This window comes from Chiloscyllium plagiosum, unplaced genomic scaffold, assembly GCF_037043375.1.
Source record: "Chiloscyllium plagiosum isolate Xiang-an unplaced genomic scaffold, Cpla_swu_hap1 HiC_scaffold_42, whole genome shotgun sequence".
Lineage (NCBI taxonomy): Eukaryota > Metazoa > Chordata > Chondrichthyes > Orectolobiformes > Hemiscylliidae > Chiloscyllium > Chiloscyllium plagiosum.
In genome coordinates, this window is record NW_028270180.1 from 70,536,603 (window position 1) to 70,545,410 (window position 8,808).

The 8,808-nt window shown below is 44.2% G+C and overlaps 1 long non-coding RNA gene across 1 annotated transcript in view; it reads right to left on the minus strand.

The window, feature by feature from the left end:
- Window positions 1-8,156, minus strand: part of LOC148137895 (uncharacterized) — a 73,293-nt gene extending 65,137 nt beyond the window's left edge. The window contains exons 1-4 of the long non-coding RNA XR_015754121.1: window positions 8,056-8,156; window positions 5,262-5,344; window positions 3,441-3,532; window positions 2,452-2,538 (exon numbers count right to left, since the gene is read on the minus strand). This is a non-coding gene — a long non-coding RNA (uncharacterized LOC148137895). The remainder of the gene's footprint in view (window positions 1-2,451; window positions 2,539-3,440; window positions 3,533-5,261; window positions 5,345-8,055) is intronic.
- Between the last annotated feature and the right edge of the window lie 652 nt (window positions 8,157-8,808).

Below are 8,808 nucleotides of genomic sequence, written 5' to 3' on the forward strand. Positions count from 1 at the left end.
CTTATTTTCATTTATTCGTGTCATAGAGATGTACAGCACAGAAACAGACCTTTGGTCCAATTTGTCCATGCCAACTAGGAATCCTAAACGAATGGAATCCTATTCCCAGCTATTGATCCGTATCCCTCGAAACCCTTCCTATTCATGTACCCAATCAGATGCCTTTCAAATGTTGTAATTGTATCAGCCTCCACTACTTCATCTGGCAGCTCATCCAATACACACACCACACACAGCTTGAAAACTTTGCTCCTCAGATCCCTTTTAAATCTTTGCTCTCTTGACTAAAGCCCATGTGATCTTGTTTTGGAACCACCTAACCTGGGGGGGAAAGACCCTGGCTGTTCACCTTATCCATGCCCCTCATGATTTTCCAAATCTCCATGAAGTCACCTCTCAATCTTTGACTCTCCAGGGAAATTACCCCCAGCCTCTCCCTGTAGCCCAAATCCTCCAACCCTGGCAAAGTCTTTGTCAATCTTGTCTGAACTCTTTCAAGATTCAGAACATCCTTCCCAGAACAGGGGATTTTGAACTTAAAACAGAATTCCTGAAATGGCTTAATCAATTTCCTGTCCAGCCACAATATGATGTCCCAGCTTCTGTATTCAATGCATCGACCAATAAATATAAGCATTCGAAACACCACCTTCACTAGTCTGCCTATCTGCGACTCTACTTTCAACGAACAATGAATCTGAACTCCATGGTCTCTTTGTTCAGCAACACTGCGAAGGACTTTACCATTAAGTGTAGAAGTCCTGCCCTGATTTGCCTTTCCAAAATGCAGCACCTCGCATTTGTCTAAATTGAACACCGTCTGCCATTCTTTGCTCCAATGGCCCATCTGATCAAGATCCTGTTGTATTCTGAACTGACCTTCTTCACTGTCCACTAAACCTCCAATTTTGGTGTCTTCTGTAAACCCACTGACTATATCTCATATATTCACATCCAAGTCATTTATTTGAGGACCGAATATCCATTCCTGCAGGACAATGCTGCTCACAGGCCTCCAGTCCTCAAAGCAACCCTCCATCACCATCCTCTGCCTCGTACCTTCAAGCCAGTTTTGTATCCAAATGGCTAGTTCTCCCAACATTCCATGTTATCTAACCTTGCTAACCAGTCTGCTTTGTGGAACATAGTTCAGTGTCCACATGGACAACGTCCACAGTCTGCCTTCATCAATCATCTTTGTCACATCTTCAAAAAAACTCAATCAAGTTAGAAAGAGAGAATTACTCACACAAAGTCATGTTGACTATCCTTAATCTTTCCTGGTCTTTCCAAATACATATAAATCCTATCCCTCAGAATCCCTTCCAACAACTTGCCTACCACTGACTTCAGGCTGCCTGTTCTCTTGTTCCCTGGCCTTTCCTTACCACCTTTTTAAAATAACAACACTTGTCTTCCAGCACCTCACCTGTCACAAACGATGATATAAATACCTCAGGGAGGGGCACTGCTTTCCTAGCTTTCCACAAATTTCTGGGATACACCTGATCAGGACCTAGGGATTTATCCACCTTGATGCCATTTAAGACATCCAGTACCACCTCCTCTGTAACATGGACACTTTTCAAGTTATCACTGTTGGTAACTATCAAGTTCTCCAAACTCTCTAGAACAGAGTAGCATAGTATCTCTCCCACCTCCTGTTGTTCCACAGATGGCCTTCTTGATCTTTAAGAAGTTGTATTCTTTGTCTGTTTTTTCTTTTATCCTTGATATATTTGTAGAATCGCTTTGGATTCTACTTAAACCATTTCCTAGAGATATTTCATGTTCCCTTTTTGCTCATCTGATTTCCCTCGAGTATATTCCTGTAAAAACATAAACCTGTACTCCCAATTCCTCCGCCTCTGCCATATCTGCTTCCAGGAGAAGCAATTCCACTCCAGGACATCCCAGAAAGGATTCCTATTTCAAGGACTGCATTTCCCTCCCACGTGATCAACAATGCCCTCTAATGCATATCCTCCACTTCCTGTACCTCCACCTTCCCCCCACCCCTCCAACCACAATAAGAATATAATCCACCGGTCCTCACCTGCCACCCCACGAATCTCCAGATACAGCGCATTAACCTCTGCAATTTCCGCTACCTACAGTCAGACCCCACCACCAGGGATATATTTCCCTCCCCAGCCCTTCCACAGAGACCATGGGATATTTGGTGCTGATGTGCTGCCCCACTGATACCTCAGTCACTCACCCTGCCCAATGGTCTAGTGATACTATCACTAGATGGATAATCCAGACACCCAGATAACGTTCTGGGGCTCAGAGTTTGGATCCCGTCACAGCAGACAGTGGAATGTGAATTCAATAAAAATGTGGAAGTAAGAATCTATTAAAGACCATGAATCCATTGTTGATTGTTGCAAAAAAAAAAACCCATGAGATTCACTAATATCCTTCAGGGAAGGAATCTGCCATCCTTACCTGGTCTGGCCTACATGTGACTCCAGACCCACAGCAACGTGGTTGAATCTTAACTGCCCTTGAGGCCCAGCCAGTGACACCCTCATCCTGTGAATGAATTAAAAAAGGTCAAGTCTTGTATACAATCATACTATTCTTACAGATAAGTGATCTGTTAGTAAATTTGCTTCTCAATTCCCGGCTGACTATTTATTTCTCAGTTCCACCTGTACAACTTGCCTGGATGTACTTCCAGGATTATCCTCCTGAAACCCAGCCATAATGTTATCCCTCATCAAAACCATCTCACCCCCCTGCTCTGTTGCCCCCTTTCTATCCTTGCTATAGCATCGACACCTTGGAACATTAAGCTGCTGGTCCTAACCATTCCTAAGTCATACCTCTGTAATTGCTGTAATATCCCAGTGCCATGTTCAAAACCATACCCTGAGCTCCTCTGCCCGACCTATCGGGCCTCCTGCATTGAAATAAATGCAGTGTAACTGCTCAGTCCTACCTCATTCTGTGCCTTGCCCTTGCCTGCCTTGACTGTTTGACGCCTGAACTGTACCAGCCGCAGACTTGGCTCTTTCCTCACTCTTTTGAGTTTACCTCCATTCCTTCACTGGTTTAATGCCTCCTGAATAGAACTAGCAACTCTTCCCTTTCAGTGCAGGTACAATCCATCCTTCTGATGAAGGTCAATTCTACCCCACAAGAGATTTGAATGATCCAACAATGTGAACTCTTCTATTCCTATGTCATTGATACCAATAAACAACAGCCTCCCCTCAAAATGGTTATTCTCCCCTTTAAGAATATTCTGCTCCCTCTCCGAGGCATCCTTGTACAAAAATTACACATTCGAATAATAAACCTTACACTCATCACATCATTATAAAAGGATTACATAACACATGATGGTTTGGGGAGACCTTTTGAGAGAATGTGATGATTCAAAGGAGAATTTTTAAGCAGCAAATAGGATTGATCTGGAACGCAATACTCACAATGCGAATATCCAGGTCCTGATGTACTGAGTAATTCAGAGTTTGGCAGAACATTTACTGAGATTACCATCTGAATGTCCACCTGTAATATCCTGTAATACAAGTTTATAAAATCTGTCACTCTCAGTTCAAGTTAGAAACCCACACCATCCCCTCCTCCTGGCGCAGGATTACTGTACATAGTTACAACAGGTCATCAGGAAGGGGAATGGAATGTTTTGTTTAGAGGGTTTTCAGTATGAGAGTTTGGAGTATATACCTGAGAGTAACGTGAGGAAGTGGTGGTGAGACCACCATATCTGGAGTAATGTGAGCAGTTTTGGTCCCTTTAGATAAGGAAATGTGTCACTTTATTGGAGGCATTTCAGGGAAGATTCACTAGTAGAAAGTGCGGACTGCAGATGCTGGAGATCAGAGCTGAAAAATGTGTTGCTGGAAAAGCGCAGCAGGTCAGGCAGCATCCAAGCAGAAGGAGAATCAACGTTTTGGGCATGAGCTGAAGAAGGGCTTATGCCCGAAACATTAATTCTCCTGCTCCTTGGATGCTGCCTGACCTGCTGTGCTTTTCCAGCAACACATTTTTCAGCAGGGAAGATTCACTGGGATGATCCCTGGTTTGGAGAGGTTATCTTTTAAATAAAGGCTGAACAGGTTGGGACTCTACTCACTGGATTTTGGAGAAAGAGAGGTGATCTCATTGAGACAGATGGGATTCTTAAGGGGTTTGACAGGATAAATACTGAATGGATGTGTCTGAGGGTAAATACTGGGAGGGAAGTCTGGAACCAGATTCCGGGTCAGTCACGGAATCAAGGGCTCTACTTCAGATTCGTCAAGTTTAAGGCGACACAGAGGCGGGTAAGGGGTTTCAGTAGCAATGGAGCTGGGGTGAGGAGGAGACAAACAATGTTTAAGAGATTGGAATTCCTGGTGTTTGGGATTGTGCAGATGACTGATCAGAAGGTCACCTTGGGGTCAGATATAACAGCAATATTGTGAAGAACGTATTTCTGCCTCAGACAGTTACCAGGGAGAGGGAGAGGGAGAGGCTCAGCAGTAAGAGAAAGAAATTTAGAATAACAACTGAAGGCAATGGGTTTAACCATTACAATGTTTCATTGGAGGAAACTGCAGCTAATCGAATAGTGGGAATGTGATAAGCAGTTTGGTAACTGAGTAACAGTGGAACAATGGAGAGGGATGGTGGGGAGGGAGAGCTGGACAGTGTCAGTGTACATGTGAAACCTAACATGGTGCTTTTTCACAATATCAACTCCTGGCAATATGTAGGTGAGATACAGGAGAGAGCAAGGATAGATCCATGAGGGACACCAAATGCAAGGAATTCAGAAAGGAAAGAGAGAGTGGAAATGGAGCAGGATTTTCCAAAAACCGTGAGGTCAAGAGGAAGTTTTTCAAAGAAGGGGAGAGAAGGGCATAACCAGAAAAGACAGACAGACAGAACAAGGAACAATATCTGTGAATCGGTGAGGAGGAGGAGGAGACAGAGTGTTGGAAAGTCTGTGATTTAGCAAGCTTGGGTAAATTGTAAATATGAGCTCTGATAAGGCTTAACAAGAGACTGGAGAACGATGGAGGTTTAGGACAAAAACCAGGAACACCACGTGAGGCAGTTTGGCTCAGTGGGCTAGTGTGAGGGAGGGAAGCAGCAGATCGGATTATCTCAGTCATGGTGACAGAGAAACTCCATGTGCTCCTCACTCATGTTATTGGAGGGGAGGATAGAAGAGACAGGATGATGGACAGTGTTTTACAAGAAACAAATCCAGGGTAAGTGATATTTAAAATGAGTGAACAAACCTGATGTATTTAGCTTTTATCCAGAATATTAAAACAAACGACTGAAGTCCTAGTTCGAATCCCATCTTGGCAGATGGTAGAATCTGAATTCACGAAAAAATAACTGGAATTAGGAATCTCCTGATTTCCATGAAACCATTGTCAATGGTAAATAAAATCCTGCCAACCTGACAGCAGCCCATCCAGCTACTCACTGTACTAATCACTGCAAAGTCTCAACACAGGAATGAAACTGGATGGACCATGTGGCATCTAACAAGGCACCAGAAATTACAACCACAGAATCAGCCCTCTCGATGGTGCAATGTCCTCCTCACTAACATCTAGTTTTTGGTGCCAAGATGTGGAGAGCTGTACCTCAGATTAGTCAAGAAGCAGCCTGACATAGTCATATTCACGGAATCATCCCTTCCAGACAATGACCAGACACCACCATCACCATCCTAGATATCGAGAGTGTGGTGCTGGAAAAGCACAAAAGTCAGGCAGCATCAGAGGAGCAGGAGAATCGATGTTTTGAGCCTCAGCCCTTCATCAGTCTGATCTGGTGTGCTTTTCCAGCACCACACTCTCGACTCTGACCTCCAGCATCTGCAGTCTTCAATTTCTCCTAAAATCTCTGGATATGTCCTGTCCCACCGGCAGCACAGACCAGACAGAGGTGGTGGCACAGTGGTGTACAGACAGGGAGGATTCGCCCTGGGAGTCTCATGGCTCCTGCTGATTACCACGTACTGTCCTCCCTTGGCTGATGAATCAGTTCTCCTTCGTGTTGAACAATATTTGAAGGAAGCACTGAGGCAACAAAATGGTGTCAAACGTACTCTGGGTACAAGATTTCAATGTCCACAATCGAGACTACCTCTGCAACAGAATTACTGACTGAGCTGGCCAGGTCCTGAAGGACACAGCTGCTCAACTGAGTCTGCAGCGGGTGCTGAGGGAACCAACAAGAGGTAAAAAACATACTTGATCTCATTGTTATGAATTGACCAGCTGCAGATATGTCTGGCCATGACAGTATCGGTAAGAACGACCATCACATGTTCCTTTTGGAGACAATGCCTTGCCTTAAAGTTGAGAAAACCTCCACTGTGTTGAGTGGCACTATCACCGTTCTAAATGGGACAGACTACAAAGAGATGTAGGATCTCAAACAGGGTATCTATGAGGTACAGTGGGACATCAACAGCAGCAGAACTGTACTCCAGCACAATCTGTAATCTCATGGGGTTGTAAATCCTGCTCTCATCCATCACAATGGACAGTAAAGGAGGGCATGCCATGAGCAGCACCAGGCAGACCTAAAAATGAAGTGCTAATCTGGTGAAGCTATCAAACAGAATTACCTGCATATCAAACAGCATCAGCAGCAAGCAACACAGCTAAGTGATCCAACATCCAATGGAACAGATCGGAGCTCTGCAGTTCTGCCACACCCAGTTGTGAACGGTGATGGACAACTAAACAACTCACTGGAGGAAGCATCACAGATATCCCCACCCTTACTGATGGAGGGGCCTCACACATCCATGCACCAGACAAGATGACAGCATTTGCAGCAATCTTCAGCCAGAAGTGCAAAATGGGATGATCCATCTCAGCCTTCTCTAGTGGTTTCTAACATCACAGATGTGAGTTTTAAGCCAGTTCCATTCAGTTTGAATAACATCAAGAAATGGTTAAGTAGTGCAAAGGTTACGGGCCCTGTCAATATTCTGGCAATAATACTGATGGCTTGTGCTCCAGAACTTGCCACCCATCGAGCCACGTACCGCTCCAGCACTGGCATCTACCAAAAATGCAAAACATTGCCCAGGAATGTTAAACACAAAAACACAGGACAATCCAACCCAGGCAATTTCCATCTATCAGTCCACACTCGATCAGCAGTAAAGTGATGGAAGATGTCATCACCAGGGCTACCAAGCAGCAGCTGCTCTGCAACAGCCAGCTGAGCGACACTCACTTTAGGCTCCACCAGGGCCACTCAGCTCCCGATTGTGTCACTGCCCTCATTCACAACCTGACAACCAGCTGAATCCCAGAGGTGAGGTGAGGGTGATAGCTCAGTCCCACTCCAAGATCACTATTTCTAGCTGATTTCACCCTTGTCTCAGCTCATATACTTTCATCCACATTGTGTTATCTCTAGACTTCATTATCCAAAATCACTCCCTGGCCAGCTTCCCACATTCAACCTCCCTGTAATCTCAAGAACATCTAAATATCTGCTTGTTGATTCATCAAAAGTCTCCTATTCATAAGCAACAACATAGAGTCATAGAGATGTACAGCATGGAAACAGACCCTTCGGTCCAATCCATCCATGCCAACCAGATATCCCAACCCAATCTAGTCTCACCTACCAGCATGTGGCCAATATCCCTCAATTTAAATTTCTCACACTTGATTTAATTCCTGGCTGTGATAATCCCTAGCTCCCTGCACCACACACACTTTGAGACCTCGACAACCCATTTTCTTTGAGACTCCCAACCATTTGTTAATTCATTACTTCATCTGTGTGACTGTTTCTACAGTTGCTGAAGCAGCATGGTCTGAAAGTCGCAGCCAAAATCTCACAGGTCTGCTTTCCACCTTTAAGACATCCCTCAAAACCTGCTTTTGGTCACCTGACCTAATATGTCCATCTCTGGCCTTCTGTCTAAAGTTCTCAATAGTATTTTTGTGAAATTATAAGCATGATAATAAAAATACAAACTGTTGTTGATTTGACACTACTTTCAAATCATCACTGTTGCTGTAATGAATAATCTATAATGTCTCTTACCCAACCACATTGTAGGAGCACCTTCACCACACAAACTGCAGCTGTACAAGAAAGTCAAACATCACCCTCTCCACAAACAACAGGGCTTTGGCATTAATCACTGGTATCTGTGGAAGGAGAAACACAGTTGATGTTTCAGGGAGTGCAAAATCGATTACAGGGAATGAAAATGGTGCAGGTTTTGATAGTCAGAAATGGAAGGAAAAGACACTTGCTTGTTGGAAAAAAGAATTCTTGACTGTCAAAAATATTCAAGAAAAAAGTAATCTGATAATCGAGCAGTACATGGTCAGGGGCTGGGCCGCAATGAAAAACTCATTTGCAAAGGGTCTATAAAAGTCATAATACAGTAGTAAACAGACCAAAAATACACCCATGGTTCGAGACTGAGGAAGCTAGATATTGACAAAGTGGTGATGAGGGAGCCCAGAGATGAATCAGAGCAGTATTGGCTGCTATGATCACAATGACTCTATACTGGAGAAAGGCTGCACATGCGCCTGGCTGCACCTTGCCCTCTACAAAGATGGCGGCTCCGCACATGTCCAGTGAATCGTTGTCCCGAATAAAGATGGCGGCGCTCACGCCTCATTTACTGCAAACACGGGACTGGACGTTCAAATTTGTGTTTTCCGACGTGCACAATTTGTTTGTAAAACCTCTCCGCTAATAGCAACACAGTTTTTCTCCCATTTCCCTGTTTATTTCTTTCCTTACCGTATCCTTTCTCTCCATAACTTCCCGAGCATTCAT